Here is a 17258-nt window from a genome sequence, read left to right on the forward strand (position 1 = left end):
TTTTTAAAGAATGTATTTGCAAATTATAGTTGAAAATAAGTATTTGATCAATAACTAAAGTTAATCTCAATAATTTGTTAAACACCCTTTGTTGGCAATGACAGAGGTCAGATGTTTTCTGTAAGTCTTTACAAGGTTTTCTACGCTGTTGCTGGTATTTTGGTCCGTTCCTCCATAATCTCCTCTAGAGCAGTGATTGGTCCGTTCCTCCATGATCTCCTCTAGAGCAGTGATTGGTCCGTTCCTCCATGATCTCCTCTAGAGCAGTGATTGGTCCGTTCCTCCATGATCTCCTCTAGAGCAGTGATTGGTCCGTTCCTCCATGATCTCCTCTAGAGCAGTGATTGGTCCGTTCCTCCATGATCTCCTCTAGAGCAGTGATTGGTCCGTTCCTCCATGATCTCCTCTAGAGCAGTGATTGGTCCGTTCCTCCATGATCTCCTCTAGAGCAGAGATGTTTTGGGGCTGTCGCTAGGCAAGACAGACTTTCAACTCCCTCCAGAGATTTTCTATGGGGTTGAGATCTGGAGACTGGCTAGGCCACTCCGGGACCTTGAAATGTTTCCTATGAAGCCACTCCATCGTTGCCCGGGCGATGTGTTTGGATCATTGTCCTGCTGATACTTCCGGCGCCGGAGAGGATGGCGGTGATTTGGTGCGTGTTACTTTGTCTCTTTTTATTTAATAATGCAGCTTTCTGCTATGACTCCCGGGGCTCTTTCACCAGAGAAGAGCTGATGAACATCAGAAGAACAACTCCAGCGGATTCATTTCCCACTTTTCTCCTTCCATCAGTGGAATTATTGGACATTCTAGTCAAAGGTGCGCTCACCTTTGTTCACGCGTTGAAGCGGAGGAGGAGAGGTAAACGGGCCGGCGCGCTCGTGGGTCTCCGCCGGCGCGGACGCCGCACACCTTTACCTTTACCTGGCATATTTCTCTCCAATGTGCGATCACTTTGCAATAAAATGGATGAACTTCAACTACTAGTGGGGAAGAACAGAGACCTCTCCTCATCCTCCGTTCTTTGCTTCACGGAGACGTGGCTGTGTGGTCTCATCCCAGACTCTGCGCTGCAGCTGGCAGGCTTCCAACTTTTCAGAGCCGATAAATCCAAAGGGGGAGGAATTTGCTTTTTCATCAACAACGGCTGGTGCAAGGATGTGACAGTGGTGCAGCAACACTGCTCTCCCGATCTGGAAATTTTTATTATAAACTGCAAACCCTTCTACTCTCCCCGTGAGTTCAGCTCATTCATCCTGGTCGGCGTTTACATCACGGCGCAGGCCCACGTGCAAGAAGCCCAGCGCGTGCTCGCCATCCACATACTGAACGTGGAGCGGACTAACCCGGACTCCTTAGTTACTGTCCTCGGTGACTTTAACAAAGGTAACCTCAGCCACGAACTCCCTAAATACAGACAATTAATTAAATGCCCGACCAGAGAGGGAAACATCTTGGATCACTGTTACTCTACAGTGAGCAGAGCCTATCATGCCGTCCCCCAGCTGCACTGGGACACTCTGACCACCTCATGGTCCACCTGATTCCTGCATACAAGCAGAAATTAAAGCTCTGCAAACCTGTTGTGAGGACTTCAAAGCAGTGGACCAGGAAAGCTACGGAGGATCTTCAGGCATGTTTGGACTGTACGGACTGGGATGTTTTCAGGACTTCTACCAGCAGCCTGGACGAGCTCACAGAGGCTGTTACATCTTACATCAGCTTCTGTGAGGACAGTTGTATTCCAACACGAACCAGGGTTAGTTACAACAATGACAAACCCTGGTTCTCTTCTAAGCTCAGAAGGCTGAGGCTGCAGAAGGAGGAAGCGTTAAGGAGTGGTGACAAGGACAGGCTCAAAAAGGCAAAGTACACGTTTAGCAAGGAAGTGAGAGCAGCTAAACGACTGTACTCTGAGAAACTACGCCAACAGTTCTCAGATAACGATGCCAGCTCAGTTTGGAAGGGACTGAGACAGATCACAAACTACAAACCCCGAGCCCCCCCTCCATCAACAGCCGACGCCTAGCCAACAACCTGAATGAGTTCTACTGTCGTTTTGACAAACAAAGGGACAGTCCTGATACCATCCCCCCGGACTGCATTCACATTCCCCAGTTCCATTCCTCCAACTGCACCCCCCCCCCCTCCCCAGCAGGGGCTGGAGCCTCTCCACCACTTCACACCCCAGAGGCCCCATCCTCCACCCCCCACACCACTGCGACGCCCCTCTCTATCCTGGAGAGGGACGTTAATAAAATATTCAAAAAACTGAACCTCCGCAAAGCAGCAGGACCGGACTCCCCATCCACCCTGAAGCACTGTGCCGATCAGCTGTCTCCGGTGTTCACGGACATCTTTAACACCTCCCTGGAGACATGCCATGTGCCAGCCTGCTTCAAAACCTCCACCATCATACCTGTCCCCAAAAAACCAAGGACCACAGGACTAAACGACTACAGACCCGTCGCCCTGACCTCTGTGGTCATGAAGTCTTTTGAGCGCCTTGTGCTGCCACACCTCAAGAAGATCACCGACCCACTACTGGATCCCCTGCAGTTCCTGCAGAGCCAACAGGTCTGTAGACGATGCTGCAAATATGGCCCTGCACTTCATCCTCCAGCACCTGGACTCCACAGGAACCTACGCCAGGATCCTGTTCGTGGACTTCAGCTCTGCTTTTAACACCATCATCCCATCTCTGCTCCAGGACAAGCTCTCCCAGCTGAACGTGCCTGACTCCACCTGCAGGTGGATCACTGACTTCCTGTCTGACAGGAAGCAGTGGGTGAAGCTGGGGAAACATGTCTCTGACCCTCGGACCATCAGCACCAGATCCCCTCAAGGCTGCGTTCTCTCTCCTCTGCTCTTCTCCCTGTACACCAACAGCTGCACCTCCAGTCATCAGTCCGTCAAGCTCCTGAAGTTTGCGGACGACACCACCCTCATTGGACTCATCTCTGATGGTGATGAGTCTGCCTACAGGTGGGAGGTCGACCAGCTGGTGACCTGGTGCGGTCAGAACAACCTAGAGCTCAACGCTCTAAAGACAGTGGAGATGATAGTGGACTACCGCAGGAACGCAGCCCCACCTGCCCCCCTCACCCTGTGTGACTCCCCAGCAGACACTGTGGAGTCCTACCGCTTCCTGGGGACCATCATCACCCAGGACCTCAAGTGGGAGCTGAACATCACCTCCCTCACCAAAAAAGCACAGCAGAGGATGTACTTCCTGCGGCAGCTGAAGAAATTCAACCTGCCAAAGACAATGATGGTGCAGTTCTACACGGCCATCATTGAGTCCATCCTCACCTCCTCCATCACCATCTGGTACGCTGCTGGCACGGTAAAGGACAGGAGCAGCTGCAGCGTATCATCCGCTCTGCAGAGAAGGTGATCGGCTGCAATCTCCCATCTCTCCAGGACCTGCAGCCTCCAGGACCCTGAAGCGTGCAGGAAAGATTGCAGCAGATCCCTCCCACCCCGGACACAAACTGTTTCAGACTCTTCCCTCTGGCAGGAGGCTGCGGTCCATCAGGACCAAAACCTCACGCCACAAAAACAGTTTTTTCCCGTCTGCAGCTGTCCTCGTCAACAAGGCCCCGGTCCCCCCTCTCCCCCGACTACCACGGACTGCCCCCCCATCCCACTCTACGTTACATTAACGTAAAAACTCCAATCCTGTAACTTTTGCACAGACTCATATCCGGCACTTTACAAACCTCATTGTACATTTCGGTCTATACTTTTTACCTATCCTAAGTTCCTAAGTCACTTTTGTACAGACTCACCCGGCACTTTAAAACCTCATTTTGTACATTTCCGGTCTACATTTTATTTTACTGTTTATACTTTTTATTGTTTATACATTTAATTTAATTTTATCTCTTATATATTTAGGGCCCGAGCACCTTCAGTGCGAAGGCCCTATTGTATCTGTAGGAATTTTTTTTTTTTCTTTCTTTCTTTCTTTTTTCTTCTGACGAAAGGAGGGCCTTTTTGCCCCCCTAAACGTGCCCAAAAAGTCACCAAATTTTGCATGCAAGTCAGGCCTGGCGAAAAATTTGATATTTAATGGTTTGCATTAATGGGCGTGGCAAAATGGCTCAACAGCGCCCCCTTGAAAACTTTGTGCCTCAAGCCCCACGATACGGTTTGACGTACATGCACAAAAATCGGTACACACCTGTATCATGGGACAACTTAAAGAAAAGTCTCTTGGCGTCATGCCCGAAACCGAACAGGAAGTCGGCCATTTTGAATTAATCGTGTCTGTTTGGCACAATTTATGCCATTCCTTCGGCAGTTAATTCAGCCCGAACCGTAACGTGCACCCAGGTGTGTTATACATCAAAATGTGCGTCTCCCTACTGCGACCACACGCATTACTTTTCTCTTTCAAAAGCGTTACCGTGGCGACGCTAGACGCCAAAAAGCGCGCCCACCCTTCATCTGGTTGGTTCAGACAGAAAAAACTTTGCGCCTCAAGCCCCATAATACGGTTTGACGTACATGAACGAAAATTGGTACACACCTGTATCATGTCGCAACTAAAAGAAAAGTCTCTTGGCGGCATGGCCGAAACCGAACAGGAAGTCGGCCATTTTGAACATTCTGAATTAATTGCGTAATTTTGGAGCAATATATGCCATTCCTTCGAGAGTTAATTCAGCCCGAACCGTATCGTGAACCCAGATGTGTTATACATCAAAATGTGCGTCTCCATCCTGTGACTACACGCATTACTTTTCTCTTTCAAAAGTGTTACCGTGGCGACGCTAGACGCCAACAAGCGCACCCCCCCTTCATCTGATTGGTCCATATTTGATAGTTCCCCAAAAGGCACCAAATTTGGCATGCAAGCCAGGCCTGGCGATAAATTTGATGTTTAATGGTTTGCATTAATGGGCGTGGCAAAATGGCTCAACAGCGCCCCCCAGAAAACTTTGTGCCTCAAGCCCCACAATACGGTTTGACGTACATGCACGAAAATCGCTACACACCTGTATCATGGCACAACTTAAAGAAAAGTCTCTTGGAGCCATGGCCGAAACCGAACAGGATGTCGGCCATTTTGAATAAATTGTGTCATTTTGGCGAAATTTATGCCATTCCTTCGGCAGTTAATTCAGCCCGAACCGTAACGTGCACCCAGGTGTGTTATACATCAAAATGTTCGTCTGCATCCTGCGACACCACGCATTACTTTTCTCTTTCAAAAGTGTTACCGTGGCGACGCTAGACGCCAAAAGGCGCGCCCCCCCTTCATGTGATTGGTCCATATTTGATAGTTCTCCAAAAGTCACCAAATTTTGCATGCAAGCCAGGCCTGGCGATAAATTTGATATTTCATGGTTTGCATTAATGGGCGTGGCCTAACGGCTCAACAGCGCCCCCTAGAATACTTTTATCTGCCATAACTTTTGAATGGTAAGACATAGGAAGTTGTGGGTGGTGTCATGGGACTCTGTAATGAGTCCTTAAGCTTCGTTGGCCTTAATTAGCCCCGCCCCTTCTTCTGATTGGTTGTCCCGATTTTCTGCTATAACTTTGGAATGGTTTGACATAGAGAGTCGTGGGTGGTGTCATGGGACTCTGTAATGAGTCCTTAAGCTTCTTTGGCCTTAATTAGCCCCGCCCCTTCTTCTGATTGGTTGTCCCTTTTTTCTGCTATAACTTTTGTATGATTTGACATAGGAAGTCGTGGGTGGTGTCATTTCTGATATGCTTATGGGGGCGGTGGCCGTGAGTGCGAGGGCCCGTTCATCGCTGCTTGCAGCTTTAATTGTTTTTATATTTGTATTGTGTTGCACCAATCCCCAAAACAAATTCCTCGTGTGAAAACTTGGCAATAAACCCTTTTCTGATTCTGATTCTGATTCTGATTAAGCTCCACCCCGACCGGCCACCGGAGTGAAAGAGCCAGCCCGCAGAAAGCCACTCACCAACCCGGCTCACCGCCCCGCTGCTCAGCAACTCACCTTTGACTCACCGTCCAGACCCGGAGCCACCCAAAGACCCGGCTCACCGTGCGAACCCGGGGACCCGCTGTTAAGCTCCCCCCGACCGGCCACCGGAGTGAAAGAGCCAGCCCGTGGAGCTGGAGGACCAGGGCCCTGGTACCCTAAACACCCAGACGCTCTCGGTACCATGGACAGCACTCATGGACAGCACTCTGTCAGGTGCCACCACCACAATGTCAGACCACAATAACAGCAGAAGTGGGTTCCATGGTGTAATGGTTAACATCAGCATGAGTCTTTGAGAGCAGCCAGGAGAAAACCTGCAGTATCCATCTTACTGTCAAAAATTGTAGCAGAGTTTTTTACTGGATTTTATTTTTATGCCCGCCGTTTTCAAAGCATGTCTGTTTCTGTAGTGTAGTGGTTATCACGTTCACCTAACACGCGAAAGGTCCCCCGTTCGAAACTGGGCGGAAACATGTATGACTTTGCAATAACATTATTTGGACTTGGAAAACCACTCCAGTCCTCTTCTTGGTGCACAGGACAGGAAGGCCGACCATCTCTTTCTCGCATTGGGTCTCATGCAGAAATTAATTTTGTTGCAGTTCCACAACTGACCAAAAGCCAGTCATTCTCCATTTACCTACACTTTAAAATGTCCAACTTTACAGGAAAAAAAGAAACATATTAGAGAGATTTTTTACAGGATTTTTCTCGTCATGCCCGCCGTTTTCAAAACATGTCAGTCACTAGCTCCACAACCAGACCCCACTAGCATCACCACCAGACCCCAGGAGGTTCCACCACCAGACCCCAACAAAAACTCAACAACCTCAACAACCCGGCTCATCTGGAGCCACCCAAAGACCCGGCTGACTGTCCGAACCCGGGAACCCGCTTTTAAGCCCCCCCCCCCAACCGGCCACTGGAGTGAAAGAGCCAGCCCTTGGGCCTGGAGGACCAGGGCCCTGGTACCCTAAACACCCAGACGCTCCTAGCACCATGGACAGCACTCTGTCAGATGCTCAGGCGCATATTGCTTTTCACTCATGTTCTGGTTTCAGGACCACCATAAAACCAAACTAAAAGCTGAACAGTGTTCCATGGTGTAATGGTTAGCACTCTGGACTTTGACTCGAGTAATCTGAGTTCAAATCTCAGTGGAACCTGTCAGTCTCCCACACAACCAGGTACAAAGGTATCAAGGTTTTACCCACATGATGTTGTAGTATCAATCCACGAGGCTCCACCTCAAAAAACAACACGGGGAAATGGAAACATGGACACCATTAAACCTGCTTTAGGGGGCTGGAGTTACCCTAAAATGTCCATAAGAACCCTTAAATATGTGATGAATGTATTTAATATCATGAGTATGTTCTTGAATGATGTTTAAGCAGTTTATACAGTCGTTTTCAGCTAGTGATGCTAATGATGGTCACTGATCAATACGAAGGATCATTTCCAACAGTTCTTTCCCTTCACAGTATGTAATGTATTTACAGAGTAAATCCTTCATTTTGCACAGAGTACGTTTACATCCGCCAGGATCAGGGATCGATTACTTGGGTCTGCGCCCAGAGCGAGCGAGCTCAGAGTGATCATTTATCCCGACTCGTCCTCGCGGCCGGGGAGGCTGATGCCGCTCTGGCTTGCGGGCTCATACTATTGTTCATTTGTTTATTTAACACCTTTAATACCATAGAGAGCGAAACTACCGGAGTCAAATTCCTTGTTGGACATTGTTCGATCCTGGCCAATAAAGCTGATTCTGATTCTGATTCTGATTCTGTCGATTCTGTCGGTCGAGGATGTTGAAGATGCATTCATAATGAATTAATGATAACAGGATTTCTGCTTTTTGGAGCTGGCGGTTTCCTGATATATCGACAAATGCGTAAGTCGTCGACAGCTGTTCTGGCCCTCTCAGAGCTGCCCGACGTGGCTGAGGGGATAAGCTCTGCGACCAACACTCAGACTCTAACGCTGGGAGAGCTAAATCGCAGGCTGGCAGTGGTTTTTGAACTCATTGGCAAGATGGAAAAGACCTTGGAGTAGTTGGAAGCTCGGCTTGGCGGGAATTGACCACAAATTGGTCTGTTTGGAGTCGCCATTGATGAACCAGAGACTTAAGGCAGACGGAAAATTACTGGATCTGCCTGTTTTTATTTTTTCAATACAATTGTTGATTCTATAATCTGACCTTGACAGAGAAGCTTGCCTGGCTGCTCCAGTCACAATCTCCCTGGAGGAATGAATAACAAGATGTTCTGACCCCACTAGCCCTCCCCTTCCCAGAACATTTGTGGACCTGATCAGAACTGTACCCCACTACCCCACAGGTTTTTAGAGCTCCTGGTTCTGGTCCCGGTCCACAGGTTGCTGGTTTTACGCTCCGCTAGTGGTTCAGCCATGAGCGTCTCCCTTTTCCCTCTCCCTGTTTCTGTCTCTCAGAGACAGATGATGCAGCGCCGCTGGCAGCCGGACTGTCCTCCTTTCCTGGTCGTCCTAGCCTGGGCACTTCGTCTCGTTGTGCATGGTCCCCGTTCCCTTCGTTGAAGCGTCTGAACGATTGCGGGTCACTCCGTTGTAACGCGGGTGGGTGAGTGGGTGAGTGGGAGAGAAGGGGATGTAGCTCAGTGGTAGAGCGCATGCTAAGCATGTATGAGGCCCCGGGTTCAATCCCCGGCATCTCCATTAAATATGTCATTACACCTCATACAGTTAGGAAGAGAAATCAGTAACAGTAATTGTTACATAAAGGATGAATTATGTTCAGAGTTGGACAATCTCAGAAAATTAATTGGACTTGCTGCCACAACCATCAACTTGAACACTTTGAATTGTTCATGAAATGTGTATACAAATAAACTTGCCTTGCATCTCTTGAAGAACAAATGAAATTCAGTTTCTTTAAATTAATTTCATTCCTCCTTTCATCAAGGCAGGTGATGGTGCAGACTTGAACAATTCCAGGTACATATCAAAGTTCTCTGTTGCAGCTAAAGTTAGTCTGGTTGGTGAACTCGTGAGGATGGATAAAACAAAACTGAAACTTCATTTTGACCCTGATGTGAGTTGAACACATAACCTTCTGATCTGGAGTCAGACGCACTACCATTGCACCATAGAGCCATTTCTGACCTTTTAATTTCTGAAGTTGTTTAATTAACACCAATTTAATCATAGAGGGCATAATAATCAAATAATAATCAAATAATATTCAATTTCATTGATAGAGAGCTTTTAAAAGATCTCAAAGAAAGAAAGAAAGAAAGAAAGAAAGAAAGAAAGAAAGAAAGAAAGAAAGAAAGAAAGAAAGAAAGAAAGAAAGAAAGAAAGAAAGAAAGAAAGAAAGAAAGAAAGAAAGAAAGAATAATTCCTACAGATACAATAGTACCTTCACACTGTAAGTGCTCGGGCCCTAATTAAAGCTGCAAGCAGCGATGAACGTTCCTCCACGCTTGTGCACATTCAGGCTGCAGTGGAAGCTTGTATGACTTGATGTAGATTCTTCAGCTTGGACATTTAGCGGATGAAACCACCCACGACTCTCTATGTCAAACAGTTTTATAACCCATGGCTTATAATAAAGCACCTGATATCATTTACAAAAAACAGTAACAACATGTTTTGATGACATTGATAGTTCAACCATGGTGGTGAAATGGAGAAATGACATGTAGCTTCATAAGACAAGAAAATCACATTGAAGGTTTCTTAACCAAACTTAATTCAAACATTCAATTCTTAAAGTTCTTCTAAGAGATGTGGACTGCTTTAGAGCGGGTAATGTCTGGTTCCTCTCCTTTTAGTCAGTTATGACTTTAATACTTTGCTGTTTACTCCTCCAACTCTTCCTGTATTTCTTTACGTGGTGTGTCTGACGGTCAGTTACTCCCTGAGTGGGACTTCAAATAAATAAATACATATATTAAAGGCATTAAAATGTCCAAAGGTGTCAAGTTTGTTTGACAATCGAAACAACAGGCATAGTAAGTTAAAAAAAAACAACTTCTGAGGTTCAATCATTAATGATTGAATGAAAGTGCAAATCTAGTAAGTAATCTAGTAAGTAAGTAAAATATTTCAGCTTCTTTACAGGTCACTTTGGTTTAGCTACCCTCACGGAGGGTACGGAGTTCAATAATACACACAATATTTCATCATTTAAAAAAGGGTGGCATCTAAAACATTCAGGATAAAAGGAAAAAGAAGAATATAATTGATATTATTGGTATAATTGATCACATACTGGCAGAATTGAAGCCTGAATTATAATTCTGGTTCCAGCAAAAATCAGACCAGCTTAAAGTCTTGAGTTATTCAAATCTAATGACAACATCAGATCTTTGCTGGAACACACAAGACCTGCTTTAACTGAACCCTTTTCAGGGCAGGTAACCATATATGGTAAGTATAAAAGTTACCATCCTTCATAGCTCTGTTACTTCACATAAAGCCAGGACAGTAGTGGAACAGGTTTGTGTACTAAATATATCACTGTACTTACGTACTAAACAATGTACTAAATATATATACCAGCAGAGCCTTTAAACTCTTGAAGACAAAGGTAAGGATGTACTTTGATGGGAAAAGTATCCAACTTCTGGGTTTTCCACACGGTTGGATAAAGTCTTCTCCTCCGTTAGGGAGGAAACTGTTTGTCAACAATTACAATGTTTCTCAGTGTAGTAAGTTCTTCATGTGACATTTCCTAAGCAGTAGAAAGCAGACTGAACTCATCACATTTACCAGCCCTCATGAATATTGAGGTTATTATTGGTCATCAGTGAACAGTCGTTGGCTGACCGTCACTGCCAGGGTTCTTGAGAAAGCTTTGATCCAGTCAGGAGTGGGTACAAAGAGAGATCTGTTCATTCAAATGTCAATGACAAACCTCTCCAAGTCTATGGTCTCTTTTTAAGAGGATGCTGTTTCCACATGTGTAACTGAATATACCTGCAAACATGAAGACAGTAATCTAGAAGTTGATGTATAAGCTGAGGGACAAATGGAGGTAAGTATCTTGTGATATTGGAGAAACATCATCAAATAGTTACTTTCCCTGACATGGAGACTGCTCATCTGGTCGTAATGCTGGAAAACTGTGACGTCTCATTCAGCAGTTTCAGGTTCTTTCCTGCAGCGTTGGTGGTGTAGTGGTCACTCAGCATGGCTGCTTACCAAGCAGTTGACCTGGGTTTGATTCCCAGCCATCGCAGCAAACATGAGGGCGTTAAGAGTTCTCTTAACGCTGGGGGAAAGTTAGCAGTCTTTATGAAAATGAACTCAAACAGTCAACACGTATGTCTACATGGACAACAATACTCTGATCAGAATCACATAAAAGGTGTTTCTGTTTTGTTGAAGTGGAGATAGCAGCTGGGTTTCAGCTAAACATGCGGTGAAGTACCAGGAGAATGCTAGAGACAGACAGGTGGGAGGTGGACGGGTCCAGCATCTCCTGGTGCCGTAGGAGACGATGATGGAGCAGTAGCAAAACCATGAATGAGGTGGAAGATGAGACCTCCATCTATCTGGATCTCCTTCTGCCTGAAGCCTGTTCTTCTTCCTCCCTGATCGGACATCTCTCACATTGTTCTGCTGCAGCTTGTTCTCCGGCTTCCTCCTCCTTATCTTTAATCTGGACTTTCACTAGTTTTTGTCCTGGCTCAGAGTGAACAAGTCCCACTTTGCTGCCATTAACATTGTTACATTATTGTTTGGAAACATGCAGGTCCCTCGGATTAAGAGTGTGATGCTCGACATCTGAGATACCGAGGTCTGCATGAGAACTTTGTTTCTGTCTTTCCTCCATTTGTTTTTTTAATAGTTTAAGATGAATATTGAAAATGATCATGTCATTACTTAACAGTCAGAAATAGCTGTCAGCAGTTAATCCACCTGAACAGGGACTTGAACCCTGGACCCTCAGATTAAAAGTCTGATGCTCTTCCAGCTGAGCTACTCAGGTCACATTTGGAGAGTTTTGTTTCTCCTTTTTTTCATGTTTTTTCAAATATAAGACATTTCAGAGGTTTTGAAAAGTCCTGGAGGAACTTTCAGTGGTTGTTCCTCTTAAACATGACAGGAAATGCTGCTCAATTCTGCTTTAAACTTTGCAGGTGACACTTTACCTTCAGGTTTTGTTTTTATTTGAACCCAGCCGGTGGAAAGATGAAATCTGTGAGAACAATTTATAATCTTGTTGATTTTTGCCAAATACAGGGAAGAGGAGACATGAGGTAGTGATTGTGTGGGGATTCAGCAAAATGTATGTATATAAAATGGTATATAGAATAATTATTATAGCAGCACGGTGGATAATCGGACCCGCTGGTACCGTTTTGTTTCTTGGTCCTGTAGTTCTCCTTTTCCAGCGTCTTCCAGCGGAGCTTGATCTGGTCTGGTGTTCCTACAAATGCTGCTTCACGCAACGTTTCACTCACCTTTTTCTAAATCTCGCTATCCCGGTACTTTCTACCGTCTACAAACAGCACCTGAAGCCCGGCTAGCTCAGTCGGTAGAGCATGAGACTCTTAATCTCAGGGTCGTGGGTTAGAGCCCCACGTTGGGCTGAAGTCACATTTATGAAGTTTGCTTGAAGTGTAGAGTCCAGGTTGAAGGTGAGCAGAAAGGAATCACCTCCACTGCTGTTCTGGTCACTGAGATGGATTTTACTGGGTGAGACTGGTGACATCATCAATGACATCACATGTCTTTGATGACATTCCAGGGTTAGATTAAATAATTTGTATTTATAACAATGTATCTGAAGCATGTAATTGATTTGTTGTTATCAAATGTAGCAACAGCGCCCTCTGCTGTTTATATTGAAACGTAAACTTTTTGCTTAAAATTCTGCAGTGTACAACATATCTCAGGTATCTGAGACTTTATGGAAACCATCCCAATCTCACGTGCAGTGCAGTAACATCAGCAATTATAACCGATGTTGTAGTTTGTTAAGGATCTGGGGCCTCATTTATAAAAGAGTCTGTAGGATTCATACTAAAAGTGTACGTGCACTCAAAAGCCAAAAATGGCGTGCACACAAAGAAATCCTGTTTTATAAAACCGTGCCATCTGCGCGCAATGTTCGCTTTATAAATCACAGTCCAGCTGGAAGGTTGCGCACGTGTATTCGCGTCATACCCCGCCCTCAACACGCCCACTTTCTACCAAGAATGGTCAATCCAAACTACATGATGACTGTATTTGCATATAAATGAGCCTGCTGAGCATGCACAGCGCCACCTGCAGTCTGTTTCTGCTGCATCAGGATGAATGAGACGTGTCGAGCCACCGTGCCACTAAATTTCATGGAAACTGAGATGGAGATGTTGTGGATGCGGTGGAGGCAGGAAAACCACATTATTTGGTGGTCACGGTAGTGGCATCACTAACAAAAAGAAAGCGAGTGAGTGGCAGCACGTCGTTACTGCTGTAAACGCCGTTGTCGTGGCAAAAAGTGATTGTCTGCCAGAATCTGATTTCTGGCCGTGGGAGCGCACAGTTGAGCGATAGCGCTAAAACATCAAGTTTTCAGATTATGAAGCTCAAACCCTGTCCAATAACAGCTAACCTGTCCAATAACACCTGACCTGTCCAATAACACCTGACCTGTCCAATAACAACTGACCTTTCCAATACCACCTGACCTGTCCAATAACACCTGACCTGTCCAATAACACCTGACCTGTTCAATAACACCTGACCTGTCCAATAACACCTGACCTGTTCAATAACACCTGACCTGTCCAATAACAGCTAACCTTTCCAATAACACCTGACCTGTCCAATAACACCTGACCTGTTCAATAACACCTGATCTGTCCAATAACAGCTAACCTGTCCAATAACACCTGACCTGTCCAATAACACCTGACCTGTCCAATAACACCTGATCTGTCCAAGAACAACTGACCACATAGGATCTTTGCTGGAACACACAAGACCTTTCTTAACTGAACCTCTTGGGTCCAAATCAACATTACATAAATTCATAACGAGGAAAGACACAGAGACTACCTTGGAATGGGTTTTTAGCGCACTCCTGCAGAAGGGGGAAATCAGAGGAGTGCAGGGCAACGTGGCCCTCATTGAGAACTCCTGAGCTTCCCCAAGATCCTCCTCCCAGAAGATGCTTTTATTAAGAAACTTTGACAGGAAATGACGATATAAGGACAGTCCACGGTAAACAATTAGACAGTAGACAATGGGGTGGAAGTGATAACGTGTGATTGATTCCTGACATTACAGTGGTCAGCTGTCACCAGGACAGTGGTCAGCTGTCACCAGGACAGTCCAAAACCTGAGTAGATCAGGAAGTGGCTGCCGTGACTTCTGTTAGCCAAGCATGTGACAGTTTCATAAAGACAAAACAAGTTCAAAGGTTGAATTAACCTGACAATTCCCTCCTCTTGTCATTTTGAAACTTCAACTAAAATCCGTCCATTAGGCTTAGAATAATAGCCTCATAAACATTTAAGAAATAGCAAGGGGAGCTTATAACACACTTAACGCAAGCTTGTTAACAAGTAATATATGTCAAGGAAATATGTAAAGGGAGAGGCGAAAACCCAGTTATATGGGGCAAAATTCCTCTCCGACCCTCCTAGTGAGCGATCACCCAGGCCAAGACACATAAAAGCTTAAAGCATTTCACAGTAAACAAAATGAAACAGTCTACACTCCAGTGTTATCATAAACATCCTTGTCATCAGTTAGGAATACTGGACTAAGGAAGTTTGGATGGTTCTTTGGACCATTGCACTTAGACACGGAATGATACACACAGAACAGTACAAGTACAGTAATAATCAAAATCATAATTTTAGTCATTATGTCAGTCCAGGGGCCGGAAGTCAGCCAGGACCCAAAAGTGGTGCCTGCTGAGTGGCTGTCTTCTGACATGACTTTGGCCAACTGACATAATTCGGCTATAGCTTTGGTAACATTCAACACCAGTTTATGAACGTACAACAGTGTAATCATAATTACAACACAGCAATGTAAGTAAAGAGTTTAAGGAACAATTCCTAACATGTCAGCATGACTCATTAGTGGAAAAGTTTCTTCCATCACTCGGACTCCTCTCCAGTCTGTTGTAGCCAGTCAGCTTGGGCTATTCATCTTCTTCAGGCCCGTGGCTGGTAAGTAGGCATCAGGTGAGTTCTTCAGCGGACAAGGGTTTGGATACCGTCCGACTTCCCGCCTACTCAAGGCTGGAACGTTTCCCAGTAGCCTGCACTGTGACTGGTGGACGCACGTAGATCGTTCAGCCAGCTTTACTGCTGTCGGTGTCGCAATCTGGACAGCAAAGGGACCGTCCTAACGTGGTGATGACCTTTCACCACTTGAATCAGGATCTGGTCATCTGGCTTCAGCAGTTCCTGCTTATGAGAGAGAGGAGAAACAAGCAGCTTACAAGAACTTTGAACATTTGTTCATCAAACAGTTCACTCATCCACATCGAGAGTGGCTCCCCGGCTTAGCTGAGCTGAGCCTTAGCTTTAACAGTGCCATTAGTTCGTTCCACTAGGCCTGCTCCTACAAAAATAAAAATTTTAAAGTAGGTATTTGAATACTTATATTTTGTGTACTATACCATTCCTCCCTCCTGTTTGAGACATGGGACTTCCCATGGCTCAATTTAGCCACCAGGGGGAACAGGTTTTCATGTCCCCTAGAATTTTGAGTTGGATGTCAACAGAGGTGGGGGGTCTCGTCGTCATCGCTGCCAGAGTCCTAACTTCTCCCCAGATAAGTGGTTGTCCCACTTCTTGACCTTTGCACCCTGGCAAGTCGGCAGTCTGACTTAATGATTCTCTAGGGTAGGTTATCTTTATGTCCCAGAGATCCCCCAGATCCCCCCTCCCATCACCTTAGATTAGAAGGGGGCAAGACCTGTTAAATTCTGTCCGTTACCTTATTCAAGGACCACAGAACTTTCTTATTTCAAAATGTTCTTATTTCAACCCAAGTGTGTTATAGTTTTATGAAAGTAACACCACACAAGTTAACAACATAATGGTCCAGTAACAAAACGGTTAATCACATAACGGTCCTGGCCGTTCAGGCTCCGGTGTCTCACAGACAAAGCTGTCCATGCAGCAACTCTCCTACAACGTAAAACACTAGTCCTTAGTGAACTTATATATATATATAAACAACTCATGGTTACAAAACCCTCTCCACACTGATCACATCTGGTGTGCACTCAGTTCCTTCGTGTCTAAAAGAACTGCTCAACGGTTTTGTTTTTTCTCCACACACCCCTTTCTTTTTAAAATGTCACTGACATGCAAAAGACAGTAGGCTCATGAACACGCCCCTCCACTGTTTTCAAAAAACAGCAGCGCCCATTCTATGGGACGAAACCCAACCTGATGAAGCTTTCAATCATCAGTACGTGACTTCACAACAGACAAAATAAAAACCAATGATTGATATGTTTCTATAGCACATGTAACAGTCAACCCAATCATGCACAGCTCATACTCGCAAATGGCAAGAATCCCATTTCCATACGATCCGAGTCAAATACAGTATTACAAAAGTATTCTGCAACCATTCAACAGTGAATTAACCCAATTTGACAATTCTACATCACTATGCCTCCATTCAGGGCTTAGAATGATATAAAACTATATTACTCCATTTCTCTGCCTCCTCAACAGGGGAGTTTCTCACTTGAAACACTAAACAAAACACCCTCTGAAGCTCTTGTGTTGTCCAGCAGACAAAAAGTCTCCCTTGCAGACACAGATCCAAATACAGTTATCTGTATCATTTTAACAAAAATTTCCCCATAGAAAGTTTAACACTCACGGACATCTAGTCCCCAAAATGTGAAGATCACTCTCTCTCAGGATTCACCAAGTCTCATCCCATGCAGCTAGACAGGCAACATGGAGCACTCTTACACACACAATCTGCTCTGCAGCTGATTACACACTCTCTGCTGTAGTCGTTTACACACACACCATGACCTTTGGCCCTGCTGCAGCTTTGCAGCAGCCTCTCTCCTCCACTTTCCAATCTCCCATCAAATCACAACTCGTAGTTTTGCTTTTAGCCTTAAATTAGTAAATTTTAATCTTTTAAGTTCCTGTATATTATTTTGCACAATATTTTTTTCACAGGCTTTTATTTCCTAGTTTTTAGGGACATCTCAAGTATGTCACCTAAAACACCTAAAACATGCTGGATAGGTCTCTCCAGGACCGGAGTTGGAGACCCCTGTATTATGCTCTTATTTATTCATGTAATAACATACAGGTG

General features: G+C 45.3%; 1 protein-coding gene and 5 non-coding genes across 6 annotated transcripts in view; 4 read left to right on the forward strand and 2 right to left on the reverse strand.

The window, feature by feature from the left end:
• Positions 1–17258, forward strand: part of LOC133452321 (NLR family CARD domain-containing protein 3-like) — a 674416-nt gene that overhangs the window by 518105 nt on the left and 139053 nt on the right. The window lies entirely within an intron of this gene.
• On the forward strand, positions 8595–8666 carry trnaa-agc (transfer RNA alanine (anticodon AGC)). The gene has a single exon. It is a non-coding gene; the product is annotated as a tRNA-Ala (tRNA).
• trnaw-cca (transfer RNA tryptophan (anticodon CCA)) lies at positions 9033–9104 on the reverse strand. The gene has a single exon. It is a non-coding gene; the product is annotated as a tRNA-Trp (tRNA).
• Positions 11118–11193, forward strand: trnag-acc (transfer RNA glycine (anticodon ACC)). Its single transcript has one exon. It is a non-coding gene; the product is annotated as a tRNA-Gly (tRNA).
• On the reverse strand, positions 11874–11946 carry trnak-uuu (transfer RNA lysine (anticodon UUU)). The gene has a single exon. It is a non-coding gene; the product is annotated as a tRNA-Lys (tRNA).
• Positions 12478–12550, forward strand: trnak-cuu (transfer RNA lysine (anticodon CUU)). The gene has a single exon. It is a non-coding gene; the product is annotated as a tRNA-Lys (tRNA).

The sequence above is a fragment of the Cololabis saira genome, chromosome 10, assembly GCF_033807715.1.
Source record: "Cololabis saira isolate AMF1-May2022 chromosome 10, fColSai1.1, whole genome shotgun sequence".
NCBI lineage: Eukaryota > Metazoa > Chordata > Actinopteri > Beloniformes > Belonidae > Cololabis > Cololabis saira.